This window comes from Cyprinodon tularosa, unplaced genomic scaffold (genome assembly GCF_016077235.1).
Source record: "Cyprinodon tularosa strain WSP-4 unplaced genomic scaffold, ASM1607723v1 ctg607, whole genome shotgun sequence".
NCBI lineage: Eukaryota > Metazoa > Chordata > Actinopteri > Cyprinodontiformes > Cyprinodontidae > Cyprinodon > Cyprinodon tularosa.
Window position 1 is genome coordinate 282,406 of NW_024039349.1, and position 21,126 is coordinate 303,531.

The 21,126-nt window shown below is 39.8% G+C and overlaps 1 long non-coding RNA gene across 1 annotated transcript; it reads right to left on the bottom strand.

Moving 5' to 3' along the window:
* Window positions 1-8,982: 8,982 nt before the first annotated feature.
* LOC119797985 lies at window positions 8,983-20,911 on the bottom strand. Its single transcript, XR_005282650.1, has 4 exons — window positions 20,485-20,911; window positions 13,913-13,927; window positions 13,721-13,815; window positions 8,983-9,307 (listed from the first exon to the last, which is right to left on the bottom strand). It is a non-coding gene; the product is annotated as an uncharacterized LOC119797985 (long non-coding RNA).
* Between the last annotated feature and the right edge of the window lie 215 nt (window positions 20,912-21,126).

Consider the following 21,126-nt stretch of genomic DNA (forward strand, 5'->3'; position numbering starts at 1 on the left):
GCTTTGCTAGCAAAGTCATTAGCTAGCAGCTAGCTCATAGCACAAGAACAACAGCCTAATGTCTGTATGATAAAAATACTGAATCGATAGATAAGAACAGCTTTTCCTCAACTGGCTGTCTCCTCCCGCTCAGTAGTTCTTCAGAGAAAGGCGCGCAGCGTCCTATACTTTCCTCCGTTTAAACCGCTACTCTTTGCTAAAGTAGAGAAATTATACAACGTTCAAAGTTTTCCGTAGTCTGACAAGTAGCAAGCCTACTCCAGTATTTTCAGCAAAAATTATGTTTTTAATTTACAAAAAAACTGTTCTGTAATCATTACAGAACAGGTTTTTTGTGAATTAAAAAACATAATTTTCAGTGTAAAAGACTAAAAGCACAGAGTAAACAGTGTTTTAGATCAAACAATACTGCATCATCCATGGGGCTCATTTGGTTTCACTTACATCTCTATAAGGCTCGGGCACAGCGCGTTGCATTCTGGGTACGCCGCCATATTGGTAGCTAGTTGGTAGCTAGTTGCTACGGTAAACAAAGACCTAAAACAGCATAGAGACAGAGCAGAAAGACGAGTAAACAGCGATGTTAAAAGCGAAGAAAGGACACTGCAGAGGGAAGCCAGGGACCGTTATCTGCAAAAGATGGGCTTCATAAACGGACTTGATCCCTACGAAGTAGAAAGCAAGGAGTGGTGCGTTGGGGAAGAATTTCTACCGCCGTTTGCGAGGGAGGACGTATTTTCGTATCTAGTGTGTGGCGTCAGTGCCTACACACATGAAGAGTTTCGCTGCTACAAGTCGCTAGAGGCTTACAAACAGCTGACAGATGGAAAAGTTCATGACATGGAAGTTATCAAGCCGAATGAGAACACAGTCATCAGAGCCAAGGTAAGCTACCGTCTCAACATGGTGTGGTGTTTGTTGTGGTGATAAGACTAGGTGCTGGCACTAACGTAAAACATCAAAAATGTATCTAAATAAATCTTGTGCTGACTGTACGTGTCCAGGGATAATGTAGTTAAATTCTGATGATATATGACTGTCCTAGCATGGTACTACCACGCAGGGGCGGAGATAGATGAATAAAAAAGTATGTTCTGTAACTTACCAGAATGAAAATGCCGGGAACACACTCTCATGGACACAGGGATTGAGTTGAAAGTTATATTTGGCCGTCTTACAGCAGCGACCCATGCTAGCCGGCGACTCTTTGTTATGGAGGACATTTGTTTTCCATTGAGACGCCTGCAGGTTGGAAAACGGTAAAAAGACAATCCATTTGGGATTTTTTTCCCCGTCCAGTCACAGCTTGCGCTACTACACCCTACGACACAGCAACGGGCGACCATAACGACAGCAGAGGTAAAATGAAACGGCAAAAAACTAAGCAAACTACTAGCAGAAGAAAGCTAGTCCTTACAGGCGCAAAGTCAAAGTGTAAACAGTGGGCTGACCAGCTATCAATATGTCTGCCGCGCAACGTGTGACGTCATGTGCCCGAGCCTTATTCAGGTTGACATTGGAGAGGCGGTGCAGACTGAAGACATAGCCATCCGTCCGATCATGGTTGATCTTGCTTAGGGCCAAATGAGCAGCGGCCACAGTGTAATGTGGAATGTTCGCTACCTTTAGCTCCGCAGTTAGCCGCCTTATCTGACTGTGCGAGAGGCAAGTGCGTCGTCACCGGCAAAAGGTCAAAGGTAACAATGTGACCGGAGGGCTTATTGTATTGTTTTTCTTGCCAAAAAAAAGATAATAATAATAATTTCAGTACATGTGTCAAATAAAAAAAAAAAAAAAAAAGGGACCAAAAGGGCACATTGGGATCTTGGAGCAAAAGGGGCAGGTGCTCAAGCCCCCTTAGCCCCCCCCTCTGCACGTGCCTGTCCTTATTATACAAATACACTGTATAATGCTTAAAGGTATTGTGGAGGATTTTTGTGAATTTTTGAAAAGACCTGCCCTCTCCACACATGCACAACCCTGTACCCGCTCCTGAGAGGGAACGCCTATTAAACACGTGTGAGAGCATGCAGGAGGCCATTTCTCCTCGTGGACGCTCTGCATAAAAGTTGCTGTTTGCATCACTCATACAAGCTTACTTTCCAAAAGAAGATTTAAATTTTTTCCACTATGTCAGGCTTACCGCCGGTAAGTGAAAATGGGGGCAAGTAAGTAGGACATAATTACATAAACATATCTCCTGGATGATTGACAATTAGGAGGACCACTTATTTTGATGATCCACCCATAAAAAGATCATCCTGCACTACAGCTTTAAATGGCTGTAATGATTGAACAGCTATGAAAGAACTAAACAAAACAAAACATTTTGTCTGTTTTGTTTTTGGGTGAAACTGTATCCATGTTGCGTTATTTTCCATAGCATTACATGTAGAACATATTGTTCAGAAACATAAGAGTCAGTTAATGGTACATTAGTGATCAATTGTTATGGTTCACCTCTTTGATTCAGAGCATGTATATTGAGAATCTGCATAGAAAATGTGGAAGAAGAAGAGGCTTACTGGAACAAGTTGATGTGTTATATGTTCCCTGTTTTTTAAGCAAAGCTTTTTTTTTTGCAGCAGCAGCAGCAGTATTGAATGTAGGCTTGGACTGGCTGTAGAAATGAGAAATGCTGTTACCTAAAGCAGCGGTCCCCAACCACCAGGCCGCGGACCGGTACCCGTCCGTCGGTCATTTGGTACTGGGCCACACAGAAAAAAGTATATATATATGTATAATTTATCGACGATCAGAGTCTGAGTGATGTTTTATTTTGAAAAATATAAAAAATGTCGGTATTCTCTCCCAATTACATCAGTCGGTGCATCTGTGCCTCTTGACACAGGTTAATTAAGTTCAAGACTCATCCTATCTATAACATCTCTGTTGGGCTCCATTGCTGCTCTCAAATTGGCCCTGCACCCTTTGGTCCGGATGAAGGAGGCAGCCTGGAGCAAGTCTTCCTCACCTTCAAGTAGCTGCACAGTTCTGGTCCTGTGCGACTTTTTCTTTTGACTCGTCAGATTACGGTAGCACAGATACCTCAGTTCATTTTGTCACATTTCCCTGTCACTTTTTTAAATGTCTTTTAATCAGACTGACTAACACCCAGTTAATAATCTGTAGTTCCACATGGGGATGCAGCTTTCTACAAAAAATGTAGTAGTCCAAGGTCAGTTTGATTGACATGACAGAGCATTCATTAATGTGGTGATTTTATCTCACTCTGGATCAAATAAAAAAAAACACAAATTATGAATCAATATGCCCCCCCTCTCTCCACTATTTATTTATCCTAGACTCTAGTATTTAGATGGGTAGAGGTATTTATGAACTGATACAGATACTGAAGGACAAACAAAATAAAAGTATCTGACCTATTAATTAGATTTTCTTTGATGCTTAAGAAAAAATCTGAATCAGTGAGTCCAGAGTGTCCCTGGTGGCAGATGGGAGCCTGTAACATCTAACCACAGTTAAAGACTAACCAGACAGACCAAGATTTAATGCTCCCATCCCTTGAATACTAATAAACTCTGTCATATCTGAGTTTGAACTAATTTAACCACAATAAATGAAGAGGAGCCGTGAAAACCAAAGCAAGTTATTAACAGGATTTATGAGTTTAAGCAACAGTAAACAATCAACTATTTTGAGAGACGTTTCTGCAGCAACAGGACAACAGAACTACAGCAGACTTTATCTCGGATCATAGAAGAATTGAAGTACTGACTCATAAAGCAAGTATGCATTTTAAGTACTCCACATACTCCTCAAGAAAAAAAAAATGTATTCCCTCTCCCAGGCCTTTAAAACAGAATGACATCATTTAGTTGGAAAGTTAACTATAATCTTTGCTGCTTTCCTTCAATGGCTGTTTGCAGACGTTTTGCACATTGTGTTTTGCTAATTAGTTATTTTCACTGTTAATGACTACAAGATACTAAAGACTATCTGAAGAGGATTTTTTTTCCTTACTTTTTTAACCAGCTACTGCTTTTCTTTTTTTTTTTTTTTTTATGTAACACTTCAATAACTGCCCAGCATTTTTTCCTTACTGAGAAGTGCAGAACTGCAGTACAAAAAGTTATTTTTCATATTATTTATTTGTCTTATATAAGCATATATTAATACAAAAATATATAAATTTAGATGATAAATACACTGCCTGGTCAAAAAAAAAAGTCGCCACCAAAAAAAAAGGTCATTCACTCTAATACTTTGTTGGACCGCCTTTAACTTTGATTACGGCACGCATTCGCTGTGGCATTGTTTCGATAAGCTTCTGCAATGTCAAAAGATTTATTTCCATCCAGTGTTGCATTAATTTTTCATCAAGATCTTGCATTGATGATGGTAGAGTCTGACCGCTCTGCAAAGCCCTCGCTAGCACATCCCAAAGATTCTCAATGGGGTTGAGGTCTGGACTCTGTGGTGGCCAATCCATGTGTGAAAATGATGTGTCATGCTCCCTGAACCAGTCTTTCACAATTTGAGCCTGATGAATCCTGGCATTGTCATCTTGGAATGTGCCTGTGCCATCAGGGAAGAAAAAGTCCATTGATGGAATAACCTGGTCATTCAGTATATTCAGGTAGTCAGTTGACCTCATTCTTTGAGCACATACTGTTGCTGAACCTAGACCTGACCAACTGCAGCAATCCCAGATCATAACACCGCCCCCACAGGCTTGTACAGTAGGCACTAGGCATGGTGGGTGCATCACTTCACCTGCCTCTCTTCTTACCCTGCTTTGCCCATCACTCTGGAACAGGGTAAATCTGGACTCATCAGACCACATGACCTTCTTCCATTGCTACACAGTCCAATCTTTATGCTCCCTAGCAAATTTAAGCTTTTTTTTCGGTTAGCCTCACTGATTAGTGGTTTTCTTAAGGCTACACAGCTGTTTAGTCCCAATCCCTTGAGTTCCCTTCGCATTGTGCGTGTGGAAATGCTCTTACTTTCAGTATTAAACATAGCCCTGAGTTCTACTGTTGTTTTTCTTCGATTTGATCTCACCGCACGTTTAAGTGATCGCCGATCACGATCATTCAAGATTTTTTTCCGGCCACATTTCTTCCTTGAAGATGATGGGTCCCCACTATCCTTCCAGTTTTTAATAATGCGTTGGACAGTTCTTAACCCAATTTTAGTAGTTTCTGCAATCTTTTTAGATGTTTTCTCTGCTTGATGCATGCCAATGATTTGACCCTTCTCAAACAGACTAACATCTTTTCTTTTCCACGACCACGGGATGTGTCTTTCGACATGGTTGTTTAGGAAATGAGAAGCAAGTCATTGCATCAGTTGGGGTTAAATAACTTGTTGCCAGCTGAAAGATAATCGCCCATGCAGTAATTATTCATTAGGAGGCTTGTACCTATTTGCTTAGTTGAATCCAGGAGGCGACTTTTTTTTGGCCAGGCAGTGTATATTAGTCTAGTAGCATATGCTTCTTTGAGCGTAATGAGCAAAATATCCTTCTTATGCGCTGTCAGACAAATAGTGTTTGATCATTCAGAAATGAGAAGGCATTGATCCTACTCTGAATTATCCTGTAGTTGGAGGAATCCATGAGGACCTCCTAGGAGTTTTACTCATGATTTCTTATATAAATTGAAAAATTATTGCCAGAAAGAGATTTTTTTCATGCCACACTGCAGAATATGCACAGAGCTGTACTATTAGTTTGTGTACATAATGTCACGATACATGAACAACCATTATATTTTTTAAGGCTGTGCCACACATTGACACTAAGTGTGCATGTCCATGTATGTACTTGTCCATGAAAGTGCTTGTTCCCAGTGACGAGGATCTGAGGGTAAGGTGATTAATGGACTAACATGAAGGCATAGGGCTGCTCAGAGGTGCAGTGGGGATGCACTGCTGCCTTGCCGCAAGAAGGTTGCGGGTTCGATTCCCGGCCAAGGTCTTTCTGCATGGAGTTTGCATGTTCTCCCTGAGCATGTGTGGGGTTTCTCTGGGTGTATTTGTGAATTGTTGTTTGTCCTGTTTGGCCCTCCGATAGACTGGTGACCTGTCCAGGGTGTACCTGCCTCTCACCCGTAGACAGCTGGAGATAGGCACCAGCACCCCTCATGACCCCACTTAGGATTAAGCGTGTCAGAAGATGGATGGATGAAGGCATAGTCAAGGCCATGCCATCAGTCTGGACAGTTATTCTGGAGAGGAGCACTTTTTTCATGCTTTCAGGAAAGCAAGTTTTAGCAAATGAAAAAACAAGGCTGAGGGGGGTTTTCCTTGTTGTTTTCTAGCGTTCAGTTCATGATGCAGTGAGTCTCTGCTCCGTTACCTATGTTATGCTGAACCTCCACATGCCTGCCTAGCTGTATAGTGTCATGTTAAGCTTTAGCTGTATTGACACACTTCCGAATGTTATTAAATGGCCTCCTTGTCAGCATTGATGATGTTTGTTTTACCTGAAAGTCAAAAGGAACATGTTTTTTTTATGTTATTATAATTACTTACTCTCCCAATAAACAGAACCATATGATTCAATTCAAGAGTTCGGACATCATTAACAAAGCTATTTTCTCTTGGATTTCAGGCTGTAAAGCTCCTTCAATTACTTATGGATATCCACTTAGAGTGCATATCCATAAGTAATTAAGTGTGTCATAGTAAGAAATCAGAGTCATTTTGTCTTTGACAGTTTTTCATTCCTTGGCTGATAAAGGTCAATGGCCACAGGAGTGATTTTGTTGATTTATTATTGTTTTTCACATTGATCATGCATATTACTCCACTTTCTTTTTGTTTGTCTGGAAGCCATTGTGACTTTGGTTCCCTACCACTATGCTTGCCTACGAAGATGACACCTGGAACATTTCAAAACATAAAAGCAGGACAGCCACATAGGAATCATTTGACTAAGAAGACTTCATATTTCCCATATTTTCTATCTACTGTAAATCACACACATTTAATTTTTTTATTTCACTAGTATGGCACACAAATCTTTTTTCATTTGGCATTAATATAGGCATGTCCGCTTATAAAACAGAGGTGTATTTGGCATCCTCCCACAGTAAACTTAAAGCAAATTTTTGGCCTTGAAATGCTATCACTACAAATAGTTTCCATTTTGAAGAGTTCAAGTAACTAATAAAAGCTTTATTTCCAACCTTATGCAATTCTGCACCAAAAATGAAGAGCTTAAATAAAGGAAGGCGTTGTAATCACAAATAACAAATATATATTTCTGGCACCAAAGTCTATTGGGGAAGATGTGTCAAAAAGAAAATCTTTAAACATCTGAAAAAATTAAATGTGTCTTCTTTTAAGTTCTGGAAAAGGTGAGAGATTCCTCACATTTCACACATAAGCTGAGCAGGTGTCTCAGATCAATAAGTGTTAGATTGAGCTTTTTCAGACGATGTCAACAGGTTTTAAACTTTGATGGTAAAAAAACAGAACTTTGAGTGTTCTCTAATCAACATGTTAGAATAAATAATGGATTGCGATACTGAACACATTAGGATCAGCGTAGTATAACTTGGACTCTTGTCCTTTCAAGGAGATGTGGCTCATGTCAGGAGGTTGTCTGCATGTTATTTGGCAACATTCAGTAATAAATAACTTTAATTTTATTTTTGAGAATAGGAATTAAAAAAGACAGATTGTTGATTAATGGATGTTACCATAAGGCAGCTGTCAGTTTGCAATGCTTTGAAACTGTTATGCCAGAGCAGAGTACAAATTTATTGATGATGTATTATTGTTGAACTCCTGTTTCTGCAGAAGCTGAGCCAAAAGTCAAAATAAAAGTGGAAAGAGTTTGTCTGTATGCAGCTGTGACTGAGTGGAGATGTGTGTAAAGGTTCCCATCAACATAGAGAAAGTGAATTGTGACATAATTCCAGATGTCTGAGCTTTTCTCTGGAAATTGTCTGCACATTTGCAAAGTAACCTGTGGATTTCTGAAAGACAACATAAAAGAAAAGCCTGTTATTTCCAAGAAAGTGACTTTGAAGTTTCCTGAAAGAAATCCAACTTTCACGAAAGTAACCTGCAAATGTGAACTTCCTCCAAAGTGAACTTAATGGAAGATGACCAAGGAGAACACCATTGTTGAAAACAAATCATAAATTTTTTTTTGAAATTTACCAAACTACATTTTGACTAGTTACAAAGCTTCTGGGAGAATTTCATATGAAGAGATGAAACAAAATTGTCACATTTTTGCCAGAACACGTCCACTCTATGTTAGCACATGGAAAAATTAAACATATTGAAAAAAGAACACTGTCTTTACTCTGAAACATGGAGGAGGCTCTGTTATGCCTGGGGGCAGCTTTGCTTCATCTGACACTGGGTGCGTTGAATCTCTGCAGGGTACAACGAAATCTCCAGATTCTCAGGGGAATCTAGAGAGAAATCTACTGGATGGATGGATGGATGGATGGATGGATGGATGGATGGATGGATGGATGGATGGATGGATGGATGGATGGATGGATGGATGGATGGATGGATGGATGGATGGATGGATGGATTGTTAGTGTGTAGTCACATTTTCAGAAAAAAAGGCTAAAGCAGTTCATTTTAGTACACTTTTTATCTAAGCTATCCTGTGTTAGCATAGGATATTAGGGCCAATCCTGCAGAAACTGCTGAGGGGACAGGATCTCAAGAACATGGATGCTGCAGCTGCTTAACTCTGCTGGTTAGTGAGTTTAGTAGGATTAAGACACAAAAATAATGTAGATCATGCAACACTGATAAAGCATTGCATTTTATGTTCTTGCACATCTCCACTCTCATATTTGATATTGATTTAATTAGATTTAAACTGGGACTAACTGGGAGAAGAGAAAAAATTCAATTCAAACTAATTCTGGCTGATTAAAGTAAGACATTTTAAATAAAACACCCAGATAATTGATATTTAAAAAAATCTTGATTTTGCACCTTCACTTAAAAACAGGAATTAAAAACTATTTTTGGTCTACTGTTTGGGCTCTTCCTCTTATGACCGTAATAAAAGAGACAGACCAGGCATAGGTCTATTAGAATAATTTAGAATAATCAAGTTCCCCTTAAAGTGACATGAAAGTGTGGGGTTGTTGCGCTTTCTGCAGGACTGGAATGTACAGTTTTCCCTTCTTGCTTTTTTTCCCCCAAGAAATATTTATCACATCATGAATAGTACAAACCCAGAGGCTGGGGCCTTACTGTTGATGTCTGAACCCCCCTACTAACTTCAGATTGGAAATTTGGCCCCTTGCACACATCTGCGGCGCTCGAACCTGGCTGTTCCAATCCCAGAGGAAGTCTGCAAAGAGGAGAAAAATAAAAGGATGGAACAAATGATAAAAATCCAGTTATTATACCGAGGGTTAAGCAAGTGGGTGTACGTTTTAAAAATCTCCCAAATCATACAGCTGTTAAAGAATTATTTTCTTTTTGGCAGGTGTTTCAACTAATTGGCAGTACTTTCTATTCTGTTTCAGTATTCACAGGAGACATGTACTATGCAGTTTAATATGTTTTCTCTGCTCCTCTGCCGGGTCTGGCTGGACCTGATCTGGGTGGGTCACTTTACAAAAACCATTACGCATGAATATTTTTAAACAGCACATTTTTAAAGGTGCAGCTTGTCCTCAAACAACTGCAATATGAATTTATGATTAGCCTCACAGCCAAGTATAGCACACAAGACAGTCATTGAGGAGATGCAGCTCTTATATCAGGTGTTTAAACTTCCCAGCTCAGGAATATGATAAAAGAAACCCTTTGGTATAAATGTGATGACTCTCTGCAATGTGAGTGGGGTTGTGAGGACACTGAACTGCAGTGTATTCATGGAGGGAGGCTGGAGTCTGGCTGACTTCCAAGAACTTCTAAAAACAGCTCATGAGAGATTTGAAGAGCAGCAGCTAAATACTCCACAGAGATAAAGGGACGAGTGTCTGTGTGATCATAAGAAGAAATAAAACCCATTGTATGAGCTATATTGTTGACTTTTGTTGTTGTCTGGCTTATTCCTCTTTTATACACTTTCAGTGATGACTATTCTTAATCTACATAAAAAAAGATTTATTTTTTAGGTACTAATTTATACACAGATTCAATATCTCCAAGGTGCATTAAAAAATGTACGAACCAGCAGTCTAAATTGTTCCTTCAATAAAAAAATATATCTTCTTTTTCTCAAACAAACAAAGCCAGATCATATTTTCAGCTGAACCCAATGGACAGCTTAGCAGTAATCATTTTTTAAACCATTTTCCTAGAATTTTGAATAGCTTGCCTCTGAAATACTTATTGGGGACTGCTTCTGCCTCCTTATGTTCTTGTGCAAAACTAACCAAATGTCTGGTTGCTTAAGTTCACAATGCTGCAGATTGGACAAGATTTCTTTCACCTGCTGATACAAGAATGTACAAACATGTGTTTGCACAAACACCAAGAGCAGATCTGCATAACATTAAACATTTAAACAATTATTTGAAGTCATCATACGCCTTTGGTCTATTGATCCAGTTATAGAGAGACTCCACATTAGCATACTACACAAAACCATCACATTCACAAAAAGGGAGCAAGTTTAAATAAAACTTTGCATCCTTGAGGGTCATGTAGAGTTGGTCACATTTATCAGCCCTCCCACTAACAAAGTATTAAATGATCAGAAAAAGTTAGTGCTGTCTTTCCATTATATATAACTTACATTATACTACACTCCTGATCAAAATCTTAAGACCAGTCAAAAAATTGCAAGAATTAGCATTTTGCACTATTGGATCTAAAGAAGGTTCTAAGTAGAGCTTCACAATGTTTAAAGAAATAATCAGTGTAAAAGACAAAAACTTTTGAGCGGGGAATTAATTGAAATGGTCTGTTACATAAACAGTCTACAGAAAGACTATTTAACTCGTATTAAAGATTGGCAAAATAAAGTGTTGAATACCTATGAGTGTTTTATTATAATTTTCCAGTTAAACATGCTTTCCATCATGCAAACCCCCACAGAGGTCAGGTTAAACAGTGAATGAATGGCCTGTTATGAAAGTCTATGAGTCAAACCTGGAGGAGCCAAACTCCACTTGTTCTCTCAGCAGAGCGGCGGGCAGCTATATTCACCTGCTGACCGAAACAGCATCGTAAACAGAGCTGAAATATAACTGAGCAGGGTGCTTAGTGGGATTCCACTTGCTTCCCAGTCCATTTTTTTTTTTTTTTTGGTTCCATATTTGGAGTTTGCACCGTGCTGCTCAGCATCACTTTGCAGTGGAGGAGTCATGTGTTTATATGACAAATGAAAGAGTTACTCAGTGTTCAGTAACACGACTAGTGCACATTTTCTTCATTTTGCTCTCCAGATTATTAGAAACACTTAAGTAGGTCATTAAATGTTCCTGTTGATAAAAGTAAAGTTGACATTCTTTTAAAAGCACTTGAGTTGTAAAAAGAAGTATTTGGCCTTTGGAATAATACTTTCCTATGTATTTAATGCAATTTGTTTATTTCAGAAATATACCCAGAAGGTTATTTTTTCAAGTCAGCTTCAGGCACAACCTTTTCCTTGTTATTATGTCCAAATGTGTTCTGTTTTAATCTTCTAACTCTGGACTCCAGGTTGACTAACATTTCTGTCCTTTGCTTTGTCTCTATTAAAGCTAACAAGACTGGAGGGGAAAAATTGACATGTTATGACACTTTAAACAGTCCAAAAAAAAAAAAAAAAAAAAAAAAAAAAAAAACAGCTGGTTGGGACACATTTCCTGGATTAAACTTGCATCATTTTGATGAATCAGTCTCAAGATGTTCCTCTCATAAACAGGGAGAAATGCCAGAACACTATCATCCAGATAATCAGTACACCAGTGAGAGTAAAATTGTACAGTTTACACAATAGACTTATGATACGGTTCTTTTGAACCTAGAGGTTGGAATTTCCAATCAGCATCCCAAAGATGGTGGTTCATCTTACAAAACTCAGCGTTAAGTATACAGTACATACCCCGGCAGAATTTAGTACACATAAATTCAACCAGCAAGCTACAGCCTGAAGTCCCTATTGGAGATTTATTTGAACCCAATGTTACAATATTTATTTCACCCTTTTAATAAAAAGTGAGAGACTAATAAAATGATTGAAATGACAAACTGCTGATCTAGAAAACTTCATGATATTTGTTCTATCTTGGCAGTTTGAGGCAGACATTTAAAATGTGAAATGTAAATAAATCCAACACTTTATCAAAAGAAAATGTAAAATATTAAATACATTAGGAAGTTCAAAGAGAGATTTAAAACCATCTACATGCATGCACCTATTCCTCTTATTACGGAAGCCCTGAAAGGCAAGAGAGAAAAAATATTAAATAAAAAAAAAAGGTAATTTTTCTGTTTCTTCTTTTAATACTTTATTTCTCCACTAGAGGCACTGATGTAATAACACAGTCACTTACGGCTGTGTTCTTCAACGGAATATAGTTAGAGGGGCCTGGTTTTCAATTTAAAAACAATTTAAATATGAACCCTTCAATTCAATTCGGTTTATTTATATAGCGCAAATTCACAACACATTTAATCTCAAGGTACTTTACAGTTCACCAGGTCATACAGTCAAATTGATTTAAAGTTTTCTATCTAAGCAAAACCCGTTGATTGCTTCGACCCATTGACTCTTCAGGAATCAGTGACTTCAGCACCAGAGATGGGAGAACCCAAGCCGGATCCCCCAGGCTCTGCTTCCTCAATGGAAGACATGTTGGTGGGATTAAGGAGGTCTTTGAAGTACTCCGCCCACCGACATATGATGGGTGGAGTACACACCACAGCACACCCCCCCCTCACTATAAATAGCGTTGGTACTGCACTGCCTTCCCCTCCTGAGACGCCGGACTGTGGACCAGAATTGCTTCGGAGCCCTACGGAAGTCTTTCTCCATGTCCTCTCCGAACTCTTCACACGCCCGAGTTTTTGCCTCAGCGACCAGCCAAGCCACCTGCCGCTTTGACTGCCGGCTATACAAATAAACATAACTGGACTGAATTGAATGATTCATATTTAAATTGTTAACAAATTATTTCTTACACCCATTTCTACTTTAAGTTAACTTATGATAAGCATTGACTGACAGCAAGTTTAAGGTTATCTGGGTAATACAGTTTTTATCTGAAGAAAGAGCAGTCATGATGTTGTCCTACAAATAAGCTGGATAATCCCTACAAATAATTCTCTATTGCTCATAACAATACAAGGTTCATGTGTTAAACACATGCCATGGCCTATGAATACACAGCTTTTGTATCTTATTTGTATCTTGTACTTCGAAAAAATTTACAATATATGTGGGACATTGATTCTTGAAAACCATGCCTCTCTGACTATATACTGTTGAAGAATACAGCCGTAAGTGACTGTCTACCTCTAATGGAAAAATAAAGTATGACAAGAAAAAACTTGTCTTTTAGGGCAGAAAATAATACAAGAAAAAAAAAAAAACCTTCAAACTTTTCTTGTCCAGATTTTTTTTTCTCTCTTGCCTTTCATGGCTTCCTTTTCTTATAGAATTCCTGCTGTAGAAGTTCTGCTCTGGATTATTTGGATATTTTGGAATTCAGCTTTAGCTGTTTTTGCTGTTATTCTGACCTGTAGTTATAACAACAACATAGAAAGCAGGCTAGTGACCACGTCTTTCTGGAGGTGGATGATAAAGAATGTGTGAGTCACTAACCTGGTCTTATAGTTCAGTCCATGTCATGGTGAGGATGGACCCAGCCGTTCACTGCCAACGGGCTGCAGGGGTCAACTTACAGGTAGTTTCAGATGCTGATTTATTAGAGATCGGGGGACAGGTAGAAGGTCAGAACTGAGCAGACAAATGTAGGCAGGATAATCCAGAAGGTGAAGCCAAAGCCGGTGATACCTGCAGAGGGAGAATCTAGGACGGAGTCGGGTCAAAGTTCCAGGTAGGGTCTACAAACAGGCAGAGTTTCGGCAGGTGTCAGAAAAGGTTGAGAAGCAGAACAGGTCAGGATATGAAGGTATTTAAAACACTGGAACGCTAGAATAAGTCCCACAAATGGCTTGAAATGAGGTGGCACTGATCAGTGGTCTGAAGGCTGGTTATATAGACACTAATGTGGGTGGATCAGATAAGTGGGTAATGAGAACTGGGCGGAGCTAAGTAAGTATATGAAATGAGCAATCAGACGAGGCATTAGTGCCAAGATCATGACAAATTTATAACTGGTTCTCAGGATGGTTGGTCATAAAAACATTTCAGAATGACATCCTAAAATCTTTCATTTCAGGGGAAAATTTGCACTTTTTCAGGAAGAAACCATCTTAATATAACCAGATCATTACATTTCCATGTTTGTTCCTCACATGTGTGATATGACAGTCAGGCCTTATCTTTCAACATCAGGGCTTAGAAAGAATGGGAAGCTGCCCTGTTTCTCTACCAGACATCCAGTATAAAGGCACATGATATTTTATCACTTCTCCATACAAGAATGTCAACAGGAACTCCAGCCAGACCTTAACAGAGAAGAAATATTCTGTGGGCCCAATAATTTCACAGGCATCTATCATGCTGGTAAGAAGTTTGTGATTTAAACGCAGAGCAGAAATGCAGCCCAAGGCGACGGCTGTTATGAGGTTTCAAGAAGCTGCTTTCATTGTAAGTGAGTGGGGGTGGGGGGGGGGCTACATTTTGATTACTATTCTGTTGTTTTTCAAGAATATAGAATTTAGCAAAGCACATAAAGTGTTACCAGATCTAGCTGATGCAACACTATGCATACTTGATGATATGAGACGACAATTTTATCCAATTTCTCAGCCCAATAAGCTCCAGCTAGTTCCAATTAACACCAATTTACTGGATTCCTGATTTTGTTTGACATCCCTAACATTTCTTTTTTTCCTATTTGTTAGCTTATAATGGAAATTTCATGCCAAAACATGGTTTCTGGACCCTTACCCCCCTGATCAGTAACCCAAAGCCTTAACCACTGACTTACCACTGTCAAATATAACCATTCCATTAAACCATTCCAGACCGATCTATGGCAAAGTCATTGTTTTCTTTTTTGGGAAGAAAAAAAAACCCATTAACATCTGTGTATGTGCCCATGAAAACAAATCTAGCTGGAGTGATTTGGGTCATTTATTTGCAGACAAATTAATGTGAGAAGCAGCAGAGACTTTGAGGCAAGTATTCAACAAGCATTCATGCAAGAGTCAAACCATAAAGCATTATCTTTAAGTTTGATATTTTTTTAAACTGTCTCTGCAAGAAAATGTTAGGTCAATTCAGACCTTATTTGTTTTTCTTATTTTTTTTATTTTTCTTACTTTTTTGCTCAGTTTGTCTGTTAAAGCCCCTGATCACTCAGTCACCACTTACTCTGCTCTTTGTGGATCACCAACAAGCTTTAAAGGGGTCATAGAATGATTATATATGGTATTTGGTGCCGGTCCTTAAGTTCTCTGAATAGGGTGTGTTAGATTGATTGGGCTGAAATTACATATTTTCTGTTCTATGAGCCCTAATGCAAGCTTGGTTAAAAACCCTAGAATGAGCAAAGCTACTGAGCAGAGACGCATCATAGCAACAAGCACTCACTCACTGAAACATCTAAATTGTAGAAACTGTAAAGTGACCAGACGTCCTCTTTTTACCAAACATGTCCTACTTTTCATACCTAAAAATTGGGAATTTTGAAATCGTCCGGGATTTTCGTCAACTACAGTGCAGCACATAGTCGACGATGTTGGGCCCATAGGCCGAGACAACGGTGAGAGACCTGTCCCCAACCCAAAGGCGTAGGGACATGACTCCGTCAGGGTGAACTCCAACACATGATGACTGAGATTGGAGGCAATTAACAAGGCCACCCAAGCCTGCCACCTCTCCCCGTGGGCAACACAAGAGAAGTGGAGAGTCCAGCCTCTCTCCAGGAGATGGGATCCAAAACCCAAGCTGCGCATAGAGGTGACAACGACGATATTCAGCCGGTACCACTCAACCTCCCACACAAGCTCAGGCTCCTTTCCCCCCAGCGAGGTGACGATCTACATCCCTACAGCCAGAAGCTGCGTGTGCAGACAAGGCCAGTCAAGGCACCCCGCCTCGACCCCCACCCATTCAAATCTGCATCCGATCCCTACAGATCCCTCTGCAGGTGGTGGGTCCACAGGAGGGGCCCACCTCGCCAGTTCAGGCTGAGCCTAGCCAGGCCCCGTAGGCAAAGGGCTGACCACAAGGCGCTCGCATGCGACCGATCAATCTCAAGTGGAGGAGTTTAAGTATCTCGTAGTCGTGTTCATGAGTAAGGAATGGATTGGGCGTGAGATCAATAGACAGATCGGTGTGGCATCCGAAGTGATGCGGTCACTGTATCGGACTGTCGTGGTTAAGAAGGAGCTGAGTCGGGGGGCCGAGCTCTCGATTTACTGATCGATCGATGTTCCCACCCTCACCCTGTTATGAGATATGGGTAATGACTGAGAGGACAAGATCGTGAATACAAGCGGCCGAAATTTCCTTTGCAGGGTGGCTGGGCGCACCCTTCGAGATCAGGTGAGGAGCTCGGAGTGGGGTCATTGCTCCTCCACATCGAAAGGAGCCAGCAGACGTGGCTCTGGCATCTGTTCCGGATGTCTCCTAGTCGCCTCCCTTAGGATGTGTTTTAGGAATGTCCTATTGGGAGAAGGCCTTGTGGAAGGCCCAGGACACACTGGAAGGACTGTCTCCGAGCTGGCCTGGGGTCACTGTGGGGTCCCCCCAGAGCAGCTAGACGAGGCATGTGGATTGGGAAGTCTGGGCATCTTTGCCTCCGCGATGGATGGATGGATGGATGGATGGATGGATGGATGGATGGATGGATGGATGGATGGATGGATGGATGGATGGATGGGAAAAATATTGCAATATATGGTGATATTGCAATATCGTCATATTGCATGGTGACCATAGCATCGTATCGTAACACCCATGCCAATATTCACCCCTAGTCCCCAGATCCTAATCCAGCATATTTGCTGTGTGGTGCAAAGATTTATTCACATCAGAAATGTGCAGCAACAAATCTACAGCAGTTTTGAGCAGGTATCTTATTACTATGGATAAAAATTTTTTTTTCATATTATTTCATATACATATATATTTTTCACAATTTAAAGTATTGGAAAGAACTTTCCAATAAGCCACTGCATCCATTTCTTATAGATTTCTTTATTATAATGGGGGCTTGTTGTTAATATTCCACTTTTGGAGTAAGTTTAAGCAATTGCTATGCTGAGCCTAAAAAAGTTCGTAATCTGTTTTCACCCTTTTCAAATATTTTTCCTTATAAAACTGACCAGTGACACAAAGGTTGGATTTCCAGAGAGCATCTTGGCAACTGATCATGCATTTTCTTTCTTTGTGAACCAGGTCAGTGATGCCTCAGATTGACTCCACTGATCTATATAGCATTCTGACAGACAAATTAAACTTCAACACTGGTTAAAAACAGAAATATTACACTGCAAAAGTCTCAGAGTTGTGGAGTTTTGGTCTCTCTCTGTCGTCTCTAAAGGATAGTTGTGAAGCCATAAGCTGCGTGATATAACATCATTGTCTGCCAAGGCCTCAAAACACGCTATAAATCATGCTGGAAATTCTGGATAAATTCCCATCCAGAAGTATGAGTCATAGTCAAAGAAAGGAAAGAAAAGAAAGTCTTCTTCACTGCTAGATGTCTTTTTGTTTCTTTCAAATTACCAAAAACTAGGAAGAAATTGTGAATTGGATATGAACAGGAACCTTTCATTAGTCAGCTTTTATCAGTGTATGGTTGTATCAACAGATTTGTAGTGTCAGGACCAAAATCCCTCTGGTAAATGTCCCAACACTCAGATGGTCTCTGTGCCATTAAGTGGGTAAATTTAGATTAAAGCAGACTACAATCAAAGACTGTTTGGATTATCAATAGAAAGTAGTACATCCCCCGAATGAGAAAAAAAAGAGAGGTTTTGACCAAAAATTTTTAATATTTACTACAATTCATTGCAAACTGTGTCTTTCAGAGTACTCCGAATGGTAAATAGAGTAATTTAAATTCACTATGAATGCAGATGTTCTTTAAAGGTTTTAGTGTGGAGCTAAATATGACTCATTACTTGCTCTAAAGACAAATAACTAAAAAAAAGTTTCATTTTGTTTTTTAATTAAACTTTGACCTCAGCTTAATTAAATAAACCTCAGAGATGTGTTAGAGAATATAAGCGAATAACAACATCTAAAGACTGAAAAACACAGCAAAAGGGTCAGTGGGGAATTTTTGCAGAATTTAAAGCCAGCTTAGGTTACAAAACATCTCATAGAGCCATGTTCAATCCATCAAGCAAGATGAAAAAAACCCTGGCACAACTACAAACCCACCGAGACATGGGTTTCTACCTTAACTGGCAGGCTAAAGAGAGAGAATCTGCTCCGCCTCAAATTTTAACCTGTTGATTTGTAAGAAGATTTAAGCAGATTTCCCATTCTTTTTTTAAGCTATGCAGGCCAACATCTAATCTAATGCCCTAAACACTCACTCTAGCACAAGGGGGTTCTACAAAGTATTGATTCATGGCATTATTGCATTTGGTAAAGATGGACCCAGAATGCAGACGGGATGGTAACAGCCATCCAAAAACACAGAATGACAGAAACTGGGAATAATGAAAGGCGTTGAACCCAAAGGGGACAAATTAATGGGACTTTACATTTTACTCCCAGTTTTTGTGTGTTTATAATTGCAGATGTATGGCAACATAAACAAAATTTGATCTTCTTTTAAAGGTATAGTGGAGGATTTTGTTTTTCCGGGTGGATCATCAGAATAAGCGGTCTTTCTAATTGTCAATCATTCCGGTGATGTGTTCACATACGGCCGTCCTCCGGGTTCGTCCCCATTTTCATCTTATCGGTGGTGAGTCTGACATAGTTGAGAAATTGCAAATCTTCTTTTGGAAAGTAGGCTTGTATGATTCATGCAAACAGCAACTTCTAAGCAGAGCGTGCACAAGGAGAAATGGGGTCCTGCGTGCTCTTGCACGCATTTAATATCAATTCCCTCTTAGGTGCGAGTACAAGCTGTGCAGGTGCATTGTTTTTTTTCTTTTTAAGTGGAGAGGGCAGGTCTTTTCAAACATTTGGGAAAATCCTCCACTATCCCTTTAAATTCCTTTTGAGAATTGTTAGCGAGAACATGTAAAAGTACATGCAAAAAGGGACCATTTTAAAAATGTAAATCAAAATCATGCCATCTATACTTTCACATCCCAACTGAGTTAAATATACACTTGTTATATGAAACTAGTTTTCCCCTTTAAAACCTATGTAAATAAGCTGAATAAAATATTTAGCCATGTTAAGGTTACAAAAATTAGGCTATATGTTTAGTGGCTCTTTCATTCAGACTTTAAAATCTCATTATTATTCATTCACATTCCTTTCAACCAGAGCATTAAGCAGTTTTAACTGCTAGACTGTGCCACTCTGTAGCCCTCTTGTGGAAAGTAAATCCATCCTAAAGCTGTGCTATAAGACCCATAAAGTCTCAAACTGTTTTGCCAACTGCCTCAAACCAGTACTGAAAACCAGATGACCTTCTAATTTAGGATCTCAGTTCAATAAGTGCTTCGAAATTACTGCTTTTGGTCCCCTGTGCCTGTCTTTGAATGATTGGACGTTTATAGCTGTGTGCAGTTACTAAGGTGGGTCCTGTCAGGCTGGAGCACTTGCTAAACACCGTAAAGGCCACCAGGCTGGCATGTCATTAAAGCAGCACGCATCAGAATAGTCCATCAGCAGCCGCGGGCTGAAAGCTGCTGGCACTAAATCTTTCAGAGAGAAGCCCTAGAGACGGTCACTGAAGAAAAAAGGAAAGGAACCTGAACAGAGATGATGGAACATAATCGAAACATCAACAAAGAGATTATTCTGTCTGCTGCTACTTTACTCGTTTATATTAGAAACACCCGACCTTTCCATCTCAATAGCCCAATACTCCAGTTCTGAGCAGGAGTGACGCTTAAATTGTTTTTAAGTCTTCATTTTGACCCAGTCTTTGAGGAGTTACCTCACATATGGAAGACTATCTGATTTTAAATAACATTTTATTTTGGGGATGTTCAGATAGAATAGCAGCCTAGTAAACTAGCCCCACTCACCACCGGTCAAAATCATTTTTGCCTGGGAGTGGTCTAGTCTCGATTAATGCCCCAGGCCCTAGAAGTGGTGGGCCAATAACAACGCAGAGATGTGTTTTAAATTTCTGGATGCAAAGTGGGCGGGGTTTTGTGACGACAAAGCTGCGCAACGCTGGAGAAAGCACAAGGAAGATGGCAACAACTATTGAACAGTTCTGGTTTGACTCAGCTTTGGAATCAGTTTTGGAATCAGTTTTTAATAATTACATCACAGGTCGTAATTATGTACTGATAATGTCAACTTACCTCTGCTATATTCCGCGGAAGAGCAACAGATATCCTTGACTTGTCTGTGTTGTGGCTGAGCTTCTTAAAGTCTCTCGGTGTTTTCGAGGGAGTAGGCTCCCGAGCTCTCTTTTCAGCAGCTGTTTGTTCTGCAGGGGCACCTGCTTTGACCTCATTTTCAATTCACCTCCAATAAATTGGCAGATCTCTTTCCAGTCTATTCAACACCGTTGTACAAGCTCGACAGACTCGATTGGAATTCCCCGGTATAATCAAAAGGTTCACTCCAACTTTCTGTAATCTTTCTGCCACTGACAACGGTTGATTTGAACTTCAGAAACGTTGTATACAGTGGTGCAGTAAACCGACTATTCGCATGTCTTTTTTGCACAAATGACAACAATAGTCCAACTCCATGATCTCAACAAGTTATCCACTCCTCACATCATATGCTGTTTGTTTACAGTCCCACACCAGCTTTCTGTTGTGCTCACTACGTCACAGTCAGTTGTGCTCATTGGTCAGAGCGTTGGCGAATAGGCACAGACATGGTTTGAAAGACAACGGGTTGTTCTCATCAACAATCTTGCGATGTCTCATTCATCAGTGCCAGACTATATTACACATTTAATCTCACATTTGGTCTGGTTTATCAGGCTAATA